This window comes from Dipodomys ordii, unplaced genomic scaffold (genome assembly GCF_000151885.1).
Source record: "Dipodomys ordii isolate 6190 unplaced genomic scaffold, Dord_2.0 Scaffold228, whole genome shotgun sequence".
Taxonomy (NCBI): domain Eukaryota; kingdom Metazoa; phylum Chordata; class Mammalia; order Rodentia; family Heteromyidae; genus Dipodomys; species Dipodomys ordii.
The window spans coordinates 914,586-928,457 of NW_012267444.1; the positions used below are offsets into that span (position 1 = coordinate 914,586).

At 36.7% G+C, this 13,872-nt stretch overlaps 1 protein-coding gene and 1 pseudogene across 1 annotated transcript in view; both read right to left on the reverse strand.

Moving 5' to 3' along the window:
• St6galnac3 (ST6 (alpha-N-acetyl-neuraminyl-2,3-beta-galactosyl-1,3)-N-acetylgalactosaminide alpha-2,6-sialyltransferase 3) overlaps positions 1–13,872 on the reverse strand; it is a 555,425-nt gene that overhangs the window by 112,490 nt on the left and 429,063 nt on the right. The window lies entirely within an intron of this gene.
• On the reverse strand, positions 11,438–12,294 carry LOC106000593 (annotated as a pseudogene).

Genomic DNA, 13,872 nt, shown 5'->3' on the forward strand with positions numbered 1-13,872 from the left:
GCCTAATAACTTGGCTGGTAGTAAATCATGTTCAACACTTTGATAGCACTTCACCTTCTAAAATCAATTTAGAATATAGTAGTTTATTTACCCCTACAACATCAATATGATACACAGAAGGTTTCTGGTTCTGCTTTGATCTCTGTACCTTCTGTGCCTAAATACTTAGTAGACTAGTGAAATAATAAAAGAACTGGTTAAACCAAAGAAGGAAACACAGTCAAAAATGACAAAGTTAGGGCTGGAAAGGTGGCTCTTTTGTAGAGTGCTTGCCTTGCATGCATGAGGCCCTGGGTACTACTCCTCAGCACCACATAAGCAAAAAGAAAAAAGCCGGAAGTGGCGCTGTGGTTCAAGTGGTAGAGCACTAGCCTTGAGCTGAAGAGCTGAGGGACAGCGCCCAGGCCCAGAGTTCAGACCCCATACCAACAACAACAAAAAAAAAATATGACAAAGTTAGAGGTAGTGAATATGGGAAGATATACAGATCCCTGGTAAAATTTTTCCCCTTGACACATGAACTTTATATATAGCATATATAAATATATGCTATTCACATGGTATTATTTACTTCTGATTGGTTAAACTGTTAAAAACAGAATCAACCTTCGTCATCATCAAAACCAAATGTCTGTACCTCAATAAATTTACTATATTGTCATTTCCAGAGTAAGAAGTAGTTGTAAATTTTAATGTTATTATTATGTCTACATTTCATTCCAATTTCCACTCCAACTTCTGTTTATCTAAACAGAAAAATGCATTTTCAATGTAGATGTTATGATATGATATACTTTTAGCTATGTCCATACATTGCGTCCTGTATGTTTCTTTGTCATGGAGTCATTCTTACTAATAGATTAACATAAAAATTTGACCCAGCCCACACTGACACAGAAGGCAAATATCTGGTTACTAAAGAATCATCTTGGGGGAGGGGAGGACTATGGGAAGGGGAAAGAACGAGGAGGCTGCAATGCTTGATAAGAAATGTATTCGTTACCTTGCCCATGTAATTGTAACTCCTCTGTATGGTATTCTCACAATAAAAAAAAATTAAAAAAATCAAAAAAGAATCATTTTCTTGCTAGTATCAGCTCATTTTGCCTTCTTAAAATACTAAAGATGAAAGAGACAGCTGTCCATACAATGGTTACTACTTTAATTTCTAGTCTCAAAGACCTGGGTTCAAATTGATTAGACTATCTGACCTTACTAACTATGTGATCTTAGACAAGTTGCTCAAACTCTCTGAGTGAGTTTCTATAGGACAGCCTCAGAATCTACTTCCTGGAGTTGTTACTAGATTAAATGGACTTGGCAAAGTCATGAACTTAGCAAAATGCCACGGACTTTGTAAATGTTCAAAAGTAAATATTATTGAGTCTATCCAGGTTTCTCTGATGTTCAATTTTAAGGCATGAAGCTATCTGAAAATGATAAACTAAAGGATTTTAGTTTTTGTGGTTTTCTGTGAAACAGGAATGTATGGTGGTCTGTGTTAACACATAATGATCTTTATCCAGCCAAATTAGAAAGAGAAATGCTTTAAATCATGCCAAAGGTCAGAAGCTTATCATCTGTCAGCAGAATAATAATAGAACTACTCTGGACACAGTCAGCATATGGACAATTTCTCTGTGATAGACTATATTTCTGCTTGTTCCCTCTTTTCTCTTGTTAGAAGATTATTCTATTGTATTTGGGGCAACGGGGGCTGTCTGATTGCCTTGGAAGTCCTAATAGCTTCATGATCATTTAACTTAATTACACTATGAAGCAGCAGAAGACTCATATGGTTTCTAGTGTTAATTTTGTCCATTTCTTATGACCACATCATTAAGTTAGAAAAATGATTTTCATTCTCCCTCCATTCCCCTCAAATAGCTACAAAGATAATCAATAACAAAGATACATGACCATTTTTTTTTGGTCAGTTGTAGGCTTGGGCTTGGTCTTTGGGCTTGGGCGCTATCCCTCAGCTCTTCAGCTCAAAGCAAGTGCTCTACAGCTTGAACCACAGCGCCACTTCCAGTTTTCTAGTGGTTTATTGGAGATAAGAGTCTCACGGAGTTTCCTGCCTGGGCTGGCTTTGAACCATGATCCTGAGATCTCAGCCTTAGCTAGGATTACAGGTGTGAGCCACCGGTGCCCGGCACATGACAATTTTTACAAGGATGCTAGGATTGTGTTACTAAAAGTGTTGTCAAGATATGAATTAGTTTGCTATGTCTGAAAAAGCAAATCTTTTTTCTCTCTCTTTCTCTGAAATACTTTAATGGGTGAGAATATAGAAGGAAGTATTTACACCATGTTGCTCAAGCAGAATGTATGCTTACTTTACAAACAAAATTACAACTGCTAAGGGAAATTCCCCCCCCCCCAAAAAAAAAACTGTTTAATCTCTGAAATGGACAATATACTTGTCAGCTTCTTGGGCATTTCAATCTTGATACAATGGTTCATAGCACACCTTTCCATGACCCAAACCCATCAGATTCATCAAAGGTCTTCATTTTTCACAATAAAAGTCTTTAAGAGCTCTAAGGAGGAAACAAGCTTTGTATGAGCAATATATGCCACCAAAGCCAAACCTGAGGATATACTAGAAAAAAGAACCAGGAAAATGAGGATATTTATCTTGCAAGTGTTTGAGATGCTATTTCTCAGCTAATCTCTCCTACAAATCAAGAAGTGCAATTCAATTTGAATCGAATTCGTTTGTCTCTCAAAACACCTAGTAAATCCTCAAAAACATAAACTCTGTATTTGCTCTGCATCTCAGTTTCTACCCATCTTCTCAGAAGTACAAGTTTACTATGGCATAGGGAAATATTAAGACCTGGGATTTTATTGGAATTCTCTTTTCTTTCCTTTTCTCTCTCTCTCCTTTGCTTTCACATCTATTAATGAATTCAACATCATAAACAATAATGTTTAATTAGGAACTAAAGTGTCTACACCAATTAAACATGAAGGAAGTATTCAAAAACACAGCAGGAGGATAATATTTTTAAAGCATTTAAATTGCAAATTATGTTATTGATGGAACTTTTAAAGGAAGTTTGCATATGGAAAAAATGATGAGAGAAGTCTAAAGTGAAGTATTGGCTCAATGGCATTTATAGACAAATAAATATTTAGGATGGCTCAATTTGCAACCATAAGCATATGCATGAGGTAATATAAAAGCTGATAAGAATTGTTCTTAATTTCTACCTCGCTAAGTCAATGAGAAAAAATAAAAAGCAATTGAAAGGATTCCAGAATAATGACATGACTCATTAGTGTTCAGGCCACTCCAAATTAAAGGATCAATCTTCAGTTGTTCAGTGAAGAAGATTATTAATGAGTTTCATGCATGGATATTTGGGAGATGTTGTAACTCAGCTTTTAGCAAAACAACAACAACAACAAAACACAAAAATACTCACATAAAGCTCTAACTACAGACTTCTAGGTGGGTTTTTTTTTTTTTTACTGTCTTCTATAAATTGCTCCATTTTGATTCTAGAGCTCACTGAATGGTGAACAGGTATAGGAATGAAAGTTGTTTGTCTCCTAAACAACTTGTGAGTCTTGTGAGCTACATAGTCAGGGTAAGTACTAGAAAAGGGGCAGTTTGTATCACCACAGAGAAAGTTACAAAGGAAGAAAGAAGATGAATCTTCATTCCACAAAGTTTATATTTCAGAGTATAATGGTAGTGAATTCAGAAGACAATGAAAGTCAAGAAAGGTCAGGAAGCTCTAGCTGAAAGCTCTGGAGTATAGTAAAGTTGACATTATTTTGCTTTTGAGGTTGGAACTTGACTGTCAGATTCTGTATTTAAGACCTTCCGTATTCTACCCGCTTGCAAGATGTGTTTATTTGAAGCCTTTGGTACCAATTTGGTGTTTGGAGAAAACTCAACTAAATTGTCTTAATCCTTGCAAACCAATTAGATAAATAATAATGAAAGCATATGAAAAAATGAAATATTTGGATGCCCAAATCAAAGTAGTCCAGAATATGTGGCTTAAAGGGGGTTGGGAAGTTTGTGAATCATGATGTTTCTTCTTGAACCAGCTGTAAGAAAAGTATTAGATTAAGATTCTCTCCACAGAGTTGGAATACTGCCAGAGCAAGACTACATTTGTTCTTTGGCTTCTGGAATGACCTATATCCTAATACATTTCTATGTTAGGGAAGAAAGGAAGCTGACATCTTTGGAATTCTTTTCTAGGGTCAAGGAATTATGGCAATTGAATTTCCTAGTAGATTTACGTTTCTTTTTGAATTGCAAAAGAACAGAAGTATAGGATTCCTTGTCAAAGTTCTTCAAGTTCAGAGTCTGGTACTTTGATCTATTTTTATTTACTTTTTAGTTTAAATTCAAAGCCAGTCTTCATAGGTGCCTTCACAACAAGCTGCAAGCCTATGGGAAATGCTCCCTGACTCCTCTGTGTAGCTAAAGTTTAGACTCCTCATTTTGATCAATTAACATTTCAGAGAGTTAACTTTTCTCAGAAATAGGAATAGATGTCACTTCCAGAAAGCCACTTACATTGCTACTCATTTTCTTTTCAGTGCCTTGTTTATGAATAAAAAATGCACTGATGATTTCATAATGAGAGTATATTATGTAGAAATGGGGATATAATCTTTGAAAAGTATGGCTTTTTATGTGCTTCTCAATTTGTCTTTTTATGTGATGTTTTCCTTTTCTAAAGAGAAATATGAAGTGTTAGGAGAGAAATGAAATATATTACACATACTACACACACACACACACACATCTACATATATATATGTGTGTGTTGTGTGTGTGTGTGTGTATATATATATATATATATATATATATATGCTTCTTGAACTACTATGAAAGCTGGAGGAACCAGATGATTAAAGTCCTTCATTTGTAGGGAATTCTTTGAGAAATTCCAGTAGTTGGAGAAAATTGTTTTATTATTAAGTTTTGATAAAAGCATAGAAGATATCAGGTTCTGTAATGAAAGAAAATAGTTTTTTTCCCTATTTCTTTAATGTTGCATACAATATTTTGGATTGCTAAAGCAATAGTATTCATCCTATGAGAGGTCTCAATTACACTGGTCATGGTGGGAGCCACAGTCTGTAAACCCAGTAATAACTAGAGAGTTTAGCAGTAGGGAATCAAGATGGAGGACAAATTCAAGACCAGCCTTGGCTTTGACATAACAAATTTGAGCTAGCCTGAGCTACATAGCAAGACTTACAATTGTCCTCCCCCCACCCCAAATGAACTATAATACAGAGGGAAAGAGAGATAGAAGTAAAACCATTGAATATGAAATTCATGTTTTCATTTTAGAGTTAGAAACAAAAAATAATTATCTACATTTACCGTGTTATTATATTTGAAGTATAGACATGTAGTCTTTGCCTTTAAGCAATTTACAAGATATCAGTAGAGACAGATATTTCAGCAGTTATTTTAATATAGAGCACAAGGTTCAAAATGCTATGGGGTCTCTAGATCAAGATAGCTTGCAGAATTTCCACCTAAATAGCCTCTCAAGTTGCTACTGAAAGGATTGACTAACAAATCATTATAAATGCCATGGCAAGACTAGACACTGGTCATCTTAACAGCAAGGCAGTATATTGCTAGGAATTTGGGAAGGTAGTTATAAGAATAGACTAACAGGCTTATTTGTTTCATGAAGATTAAAGCAGATTTTATCTGCCTAATTTACCTGCTGATGAGAAGCACAATAATTATCAACTTAATGATATATAATAAATGGCGGTGGAAATAACAACTTGAGGGTAAAATAATGGGAAAAGGGGGCTCTTGGAAAAGTACAGTTATGGTATTTAGTTGGATTTTCCATAAAAATTCATGCAGAAATTGAGCATAAGTAGACTGGAAAATTGGGCATTCACTAAAAAGAGGGCCACACTCCCAGAAGCAGAGAAACCAATAAATGTTTTGGTAACTTAATTACAATGAAATAACAAAATTAGATTGAAGGAGCCCAAAGACACCACTAATTCACCCTTCAAACCAAATTCTGAAGTGTATAAAAGAGATAAAATATATCTAAACTCTGGGAAGTCTTGTGGAAATTTTTATATTTTCCTAGTGGTAAGAAGACAAAGACCCACTAAGGTGTTTGGATCTAGTGAATGAAACAGTCTCCTAATAGCAAGCAATATGATACTCTGGACTGGAGAGAAACAAAATCAGTTAGAGACTAAGTTTTAAACAAATCTCTCAGCTAGTCTAAAATCAGCTTACTTAGAAATGAATTAAGCTCTTATTGTATCTGCCTAGCAGAATAAAGGCAATCCTATTCTAACACAAGATCACAACATCTGGACCTCTTTAATATTAAACACAGTGTTCAGTGCTTATTAAATTCATTTTAGGAACAGAAAGAGACAAGATTATGTATTCAAAGCAAGAAGGAAAAAAACAGATGATAGAAACACATCTATAGGTGATATTAACATTAAAGCAAAGACTAAGTGCGCATGGCTCATGTGATAAAGCATAAACTTAGCAAGCACGAAGCCCTGCATCCAAACCTCTGCAGAACAAAACCCAGGCAAGACAGAGACTTTAAAAAACCTCATTACTATGAACAAGCAAAGACAGAACAAAAATATTATAAAAAAATAAAGCCTTGTACATTTTTATCAGATAATTAAGATTTGAGTCAGTTGTTATCTGTTTTTCTATTTGCCTTACAAGTCAATTTAACATTGATGTTTCTGATAACAGAGCTTCATGTTTAAAGATTTGGCATTGGAAAAGGGAAGATAAAATTCAGGACTATATGCTAGAACATGTGATGCTGAGCTAATGCCTATTCCAGTTTCTCACTGTCTGTAATTTCAGTGAAATGTTCCATATACAAAGGAGTTTCTATTTGGCATCATACTTTGCCATACAGTTGGCACAGATTTGGTTGAGGTCTCAAGAGTAGGAGAAAGAAAAGTAAGGGAGAGCCTGGATGCTACAAAATCCCAGGACATGAACCAAAAAGATCATTGACAGTGTATCTGCTACAGCATTGCAAGTACAAATTCATATGGCTGTTGTTTCCCTTCTGTCTTCAAAATTGCACATAGAATGACTTTTATGGCCAATTCACCTGGGCACATAGAGTAAAGAGAATTCTAAGGAATAGAGTTCAGCCTAACTTAACTGATGCAATACAAAGTCATCACAGAATCTCTACAAAAGACTTCCAAGAATGTTCTGGAAATTAAAAAAAGTGTTGTATCTTGAAATGAAAATGAAATTGATACAATAACACAAACTGTACCCACTTAGGGACAAGATTAGTAAATCTGAATTCAGTCAACCGAAAAGAGGCAAGTGGAAATACAGAGACTAGAAGCTGGGAGAGGGAAGAATAGAGTGTAAGTGAAATTTTATACTGTATATGTAGCTGATAATCAAAAAGGAAACACAGAATTGGAAAGAAGTAATATTTGAAGAGATAATGGCAAAAACATTTCCAAACTGAAAAGCATCAATTCGCAAAATCAAACTATTGTAAACCAAATGTCTATTTTAAGGGTACCAATATATACCATGGAAAAATACTTATTTGTTAAAAAAAAGTAATATGTGGGATAAACCTTAAAGGTGTTCAGGGTAGGCAGATGTATTCATTACTTTCAAAAGAAGCATGAATTAGATTATAGCTGATTTCGGAAGTAAGGTGGCTGAGCTTTAATAATTCACAGCCACCCTGGTGCCTAGTCAGGGCTGTCCACCCAGCTCCAAGGCCTGGGGGAGAGACAAGCCATCCTTTGAAATGCAGATGCCTAGCTCCAGGTGAGTTAGGTGGGCTCAGCTTCAGAGAAATGCAGATGTTATCTTGTTTTCCTGATGGGGGAGGGTGACACCCCCAACTTCCTCAGATGATAGGCATACCTGGAGACCTGTGGGTGGGGCGGCAATTGGCTGATAGGTTGCTAAACCTGTCAGTCCAGTGCCTGGGACTGGAAATGTCCAGTCAGCCTGCCCCCTGCGCAGACCCTATTTAGGCATGGAACAGCATAGGCACTTTGACACCATTGCCACATGTGTCTGAATGATTGTGTTCTGTGTCCTGGCTCCTAGCTCATCTCCGGTCATCATGGCGTCTCAGTTCAGTTCTCCATCAGAGCTGAATTGGTTTGTTGCTATTATTTTTGTTCTTTCTTTCCTTTTTGGCTTGTTTCCTAACAGTGTTATGTGTATTAGGGGGCTGCAGACCTTTGTTAACAACAGGCTGTCTGCAACCTGATAACTGTGATAAAGACTCCAAAATTCAGAGCTGGGAATGTGGCTTGGTGGTAGAGTGCTTGCCTAGCATTCATGAAGTCCTGGGTTTGATTCCTTAGTACCACATACAGAGAAAAAGCCAAAGTGGTGCTATGGCTCAAGTAGCAGAGTGCTAGTCTTTAAGTAAAAGAAGCTTTGGGACAGTGTCCAGAGCCTGAGTTCGAGCCCCCATTACTGGCAAAAAAAAAAAAAAAAAAAGACTCCAAAATTCCATCCTTCAAAATGTGGCTTCTGGGATAATTCACCTTACAACAATTTCTCAGGTTAAATTATATAAGCAAAAAGACATTGGAATTCTATTTAGAAGTACTGAACATAACTGTCAACTGAGCATTTTATACTAAGGGAAAACAGGTATCAAAAATAAAGTAAATTAAAAGCATCCAGAAAATTGTAAATCCAAATAATTGTTGTCAGTAGGGCTACATTAGAGAAAGTTTTTCAGGCAGGAGAAATATGATCACAGAGTAAAACACAAAAATGGAGGAAGAAATTCAGAGCTATAAAACAATAAATACATCAATAAATTAAGATAAACAGATGGCATCAAAATAATGTTTGTATCTGGGAATTTAGTAACTACTGAGAATTAAGATGCCAATAAACCATAGTCATCATTATGAGTTGTTTTAATGTGAAAAAATAAGAAGATGCCCAATAGAAAAATTGAACTACAAAGTCACTTAATCTGAAAGTAAGAAAATAAAAGACATTTGAAAAAACAAGATAGGCCAAATACTGAGATAATAATAATGATAATAATGATAATATAAACCCAATCAAAATAGTTCTAATGAAGAATTCTACTTATAGTATGCTTACAACAAGAAAATATCATGTACAATGTGTATGGTCGGCTCCTGGATGGCAGGTAGACTCCTCCCTCCTCTAGGCCAAGTCTCTGACCAGTATCTGCATTACCAGGCACACCTGAAAGGGGCCACATCTGTATCCTGCTGAGGTCACATCCAGATCCCATGTGGCCACACTTTCCTCCACCTGGTCCCACCTCCTCTTACCTGGTCCCACCTCCCTTTACCTGGCCACACTTTCTCCCGCCCCTAGGCATGTACTAACAGCCAGACTTTCCTTTTGCCAGCCTCTTGGAGTGCCAGCCTGGCCAGAGGCTAGCCAGTCTTCAGAATAAACCACATGCATGGTGGTGTTCTTACTCCGCAGCCTCTTTAAATACCTAACACAATGTAATTCTTAACCATAGAAAACTGATGAAATTAGATGGAAACAAATCAAAATATATTTTTAAGACAAAGAACACTACTAGACATATTACAATAAGGTCCCAGAACATGGAGAAAATATACCACTATTAAATTTATCCAGTAAAAAAGAACTTAGCAGGATTCTGGAATCTATAAACCATAAAGGTGGAAAAGCTGATAAAAGAAGTGGATTTTGCTGAAGAGAACAAACAAAATGAAGCAAAAAGAGAACACACTAATAAAAAGACTTTAAGTACAAGATCAGAAGTAGTGAAGACTGAAAGTAGATAGACTTAGACTTAGTTGTTGGGTAGTTTGTGTGTGTGTGTGTGTGTGTGTGTGTGTGTGGTATGTTCCAATGTATAGTTTTAGAATTGACTGTAATTGTGGCTTTATAAAACTGGGATTCTGAGAATTGAATCACCTGATGAGTTCAGATCTTCTGCTATAGTAGATGAGCCTTTCAATTCTCCTTTAAGAGATGTTTTTCTACTTATCTATCTATCTTTCTTTGCCTAATCCCTGGAACAAAGGCTGCTGTTATTGGAGTTTATATTTGCTGCTAGTTCAATAGGGATTCTCATTTGTGCTAAGTAAATAAGATGTCACTATCAATACTTTTCAATCAAGATCCTCATATACAAATATAAGCAAACATCCATGAATTGCTAAATATTGGTGGGAACTACAGCTTGAAAGAATCATTGACTCAACAAACAGAAGTACCAACTAAGTAAGCAGAAGTTAATAGAAGAAACAGAAATGTGTATGTATCTGCATGTGTCAATATATGCACACATATTTTCTTAAACATCATTAAGCATCAGAAATCAAAGACATTGCTTTTCCCAAATACTATGAAAAAGTAAAATATGATCATTTTGTCGACCTTCCATTTACCTTTTCCTAAGGAACTTAGTTTTGACTTTTCGTGTGACACTAACATGCTTATGGTGTCACCTACACAGAATACATAGAAGCCTGATAGGACAAGGAGAGTGAGCGCCTATGAGCTGGTACTGAAGTTGGTCTCAGCACTGTGAACTCAAGTTATTTCCAAGTACAGATGCATATTTTCCAGAATGACAGTGGAAGGAAGAATTACACAAAATGATACCTGAAGAGACTGAGAAAGTAGGGTTTGCCAAGCAGGTGCAAGGCCTGGGCTCCATCCTGGCTCTGAAGACTTGTAACCTGGACTTATAACCAGGGAGACTGTAGGAGGAGCAGCAGGAGGAGCTCCCACACAGCTGGTTGACTCAGTAGGCACTTGTGTCTGGCAAATCAAACAGAGGCTCCAGATTCTTCAGCCCTCACCTCCCAGGACTCTGGTGTTCAAAGTTGCTGTCAGAGGTAGGGGCCACTCTTCCTGTCACCAGGCTCCTAGAAGTGGGAGCAAGGGGAGGTGTGCATGCTTACAGCTGAGAGCTGTCAGGCACCAAGCACTGAGCTGGAGGCTGAGCCTGGGGGAAGTTCCAAGTACTGACCTGCAAACTCTGATTGGAATACCAATTCACAAGTGAGGATTTTTACATTTTCAGTAAGAACTTGCTATCTGAAGTCCGGATTTCTGGGAAAGCAGCTCAGTGGTAGCATGCACAGGCCCTGATTTCAATACTTAGTGCCACAGAAACAAAAGAAAAACAAAAACAAAAGAAAAAAAATTCCAGAGTTCTTCTTAATGTCTTAAAAGTGGAATAAACCCAAAACAGAACCCAGATGTGAATGATATGAAGTAACAGGTTTAACCAATTGTTTCCCTAACTTTTACTTAAACTATTATAGAAGGAGAAAGAAGCAGGGTACAAGGCTCTGTGGTGCTGTGAGACCAGACAACCATCAGGATGCATCAGGGCACCAACTGTACTGCCACAACAGGTGTCTTTGCCTTCCCACATCTGGCAATAGGGTGTTAGGAAAAGGCTGAAATGAAATACTGCAGGGAGACATCTTCATGAACCAAATCAAAGCAAACAATCCTGTTCTTCACAAGATTGCATACGACTTTCGTAGGGTTCACTTGCTGCCCTGTGAGAAACTGTAGGAGCTTCTTGATGTCTCTGTGCATCTCAGTCAGCTCCTTGGAACTTCTGTCTCTACAGGTCTCAGAGGCTAATGGAGGGTTTCCAAGACCCTTAAAATGAGTGGTAAGACATACTAATCCAGTTTCTATCTTCAAGTTCAATTCTCCATTTAGGTTTGCTTCAATAACAAGGTGATTGCTGATACTTCTTCATTTTTTCCAAAATATTCTTCATAGTCTTCAAAACTGGCAAACAAATACTAACATCAGAGTCCGGAACCAAAGGTTCCTGTAGGTCCTTCCACAATTTTCTAAGAATAATGTTTATGTGGATGTCATGTGTCACAATTCGATTGCTGCTTGACACAGGGAACAGCTCTACAGAGGCAATAAGGCAGGGAAAGTATTTATCGGCTACCTTGATTTTCAAGGTTCTAGCATTCTGTACAGTCTTCAAGGCTAGAGATAAGTTTTCCGATATTAGTTTTAAATAAATCTCTTGCAGAGACATCTTCCATTTGAAATTCGCTGAGAAAGTTCTCCTGCTCTAGCTCACACCACATGCTCAGCCGTCCACAGGCCAGCTTGTCTGAGAGGAGGAAGTTCAGTTTAGCTGGGTGGATTCGGAAGGTGTAGATTTTAGCAAGCTTGGTGATCATGTTACTGACTCATGGGAAGTGATTCAGACAGGCCGAATCCACAATCTAGGCTAGAAACTTCATGGTGGCGGCCAGGCCGCATGGTGCAGAGGCTCAGAACCCAGACCCGCCTGCACACCTATTTTTTTTACTCATTGAAATTCAAAATGTCTATAATAAAAATGGCTTAATCAAAAAATAGATGGTCAAAATCATTGGAAATAAAAGACACAATTACTATAAACTTGATAAATGCACGAAGTAGCTAAGAATTGAATAGTGACTTAAAATTGAAATAAGAAACTTTTAGGAAAAAAGTAATAATGACAAAGTGTTGAATAATATGAAAGAAGTAATTACTCTTGGAGAATGAAAGTCAATACTGAGAACCAATAATGATTAAAGAGACAACTAGCTATAACTGTGATTGTACAATTGTGCTAATACAATAATCACTAGTTATGTATGTCTATTTAAGTTTTAGACTAAATTTATTAAAATTTAACAAATTTTAAAAATGCATATCCTCAATCTACTATGCATTTCATATAAATGGCTACTGGTTTGGACAGCATGGGAGAAGAAGCTTTTACTTAATATAAACTGACACTTTGGTGTCTCTCTCTTTACCAGAAAACTGTCTTCAATGGTTTTATGAAACATGATTTTCATCCCAGGATTTTATACTTAAATTATCTTTAATGTGTGAAGATTCAGTTGACGTTTGTAGAAAAAAAAGTTACCAAGATATTTTATCCCACAGAATCTTTTTGAATGAAATACATGAAGATCTATTCAATAGCAACAATATCACCACATACAAAAATAAAAGAATCTAAAAAAGGATGAAATTGTGAGACACAGAAAGATGAGCAACAATTTTTTAATGAGAAACAATTTGACTGGAATGCTCATGGATATATCTAAAAATGGTTGATCATACGGTTCTGATACTTGATGCAATTTGTCAAAAGTAAATCTTACGAATATTCTTTTTTTTTTTGGTCCAGTCATGGGGCCTGAACTCTGGGCCTGGGTGCTGTCCCTCAGCTCTTCAGCTCAAGGCTAGCGCTCTACCACTTGAGCCACAGCGCCACTTCCAGCTTTTTTCTTTTTACTTATGTGCTGCTAAGGAATCCAACCCAGAGCCTCAGGCATGCAAGGCAAACGCTCTAACACTGAGCCACCTTCCCAGCCCTCTTACTAATATTCTTAAGAAAACAAAAACAGCTGGTAAAGCTGGCTATCCATGTGCAGAAACTGAAAAGAGATCCCCATATATTACCTTGCACCAGCATTAATTTAAAATGGATCAAAGACCTCAATATAAGACCAGAAACCATGAAGCTTTTGCAAGAAGGTGTAGGGGAAACACTAGGGCTCCTGGTCAAAACTTCTAAATATAAATCCAGAAACACAACAAATCAGTGAAAGAATTGATAATTGAGATTACATCACACTTAAAAGTTTCTGCACAGAAAAGGGCACAGCTAATAGGCTAAATAGAAAGCTCACAGAATGAGAGAATATTTTTACTACCTATACATCAGACAAAAGCCTAACATCCAAAATAGTCTTGTAGCTCAAAATATGAAACCCTCAAAAAAGAATTAAAGATTTGATTATTTCAACAAAACACAGGAAGGGATAAAGATGGGAAAGAAGTGAAAAAAGTACTAATCATCT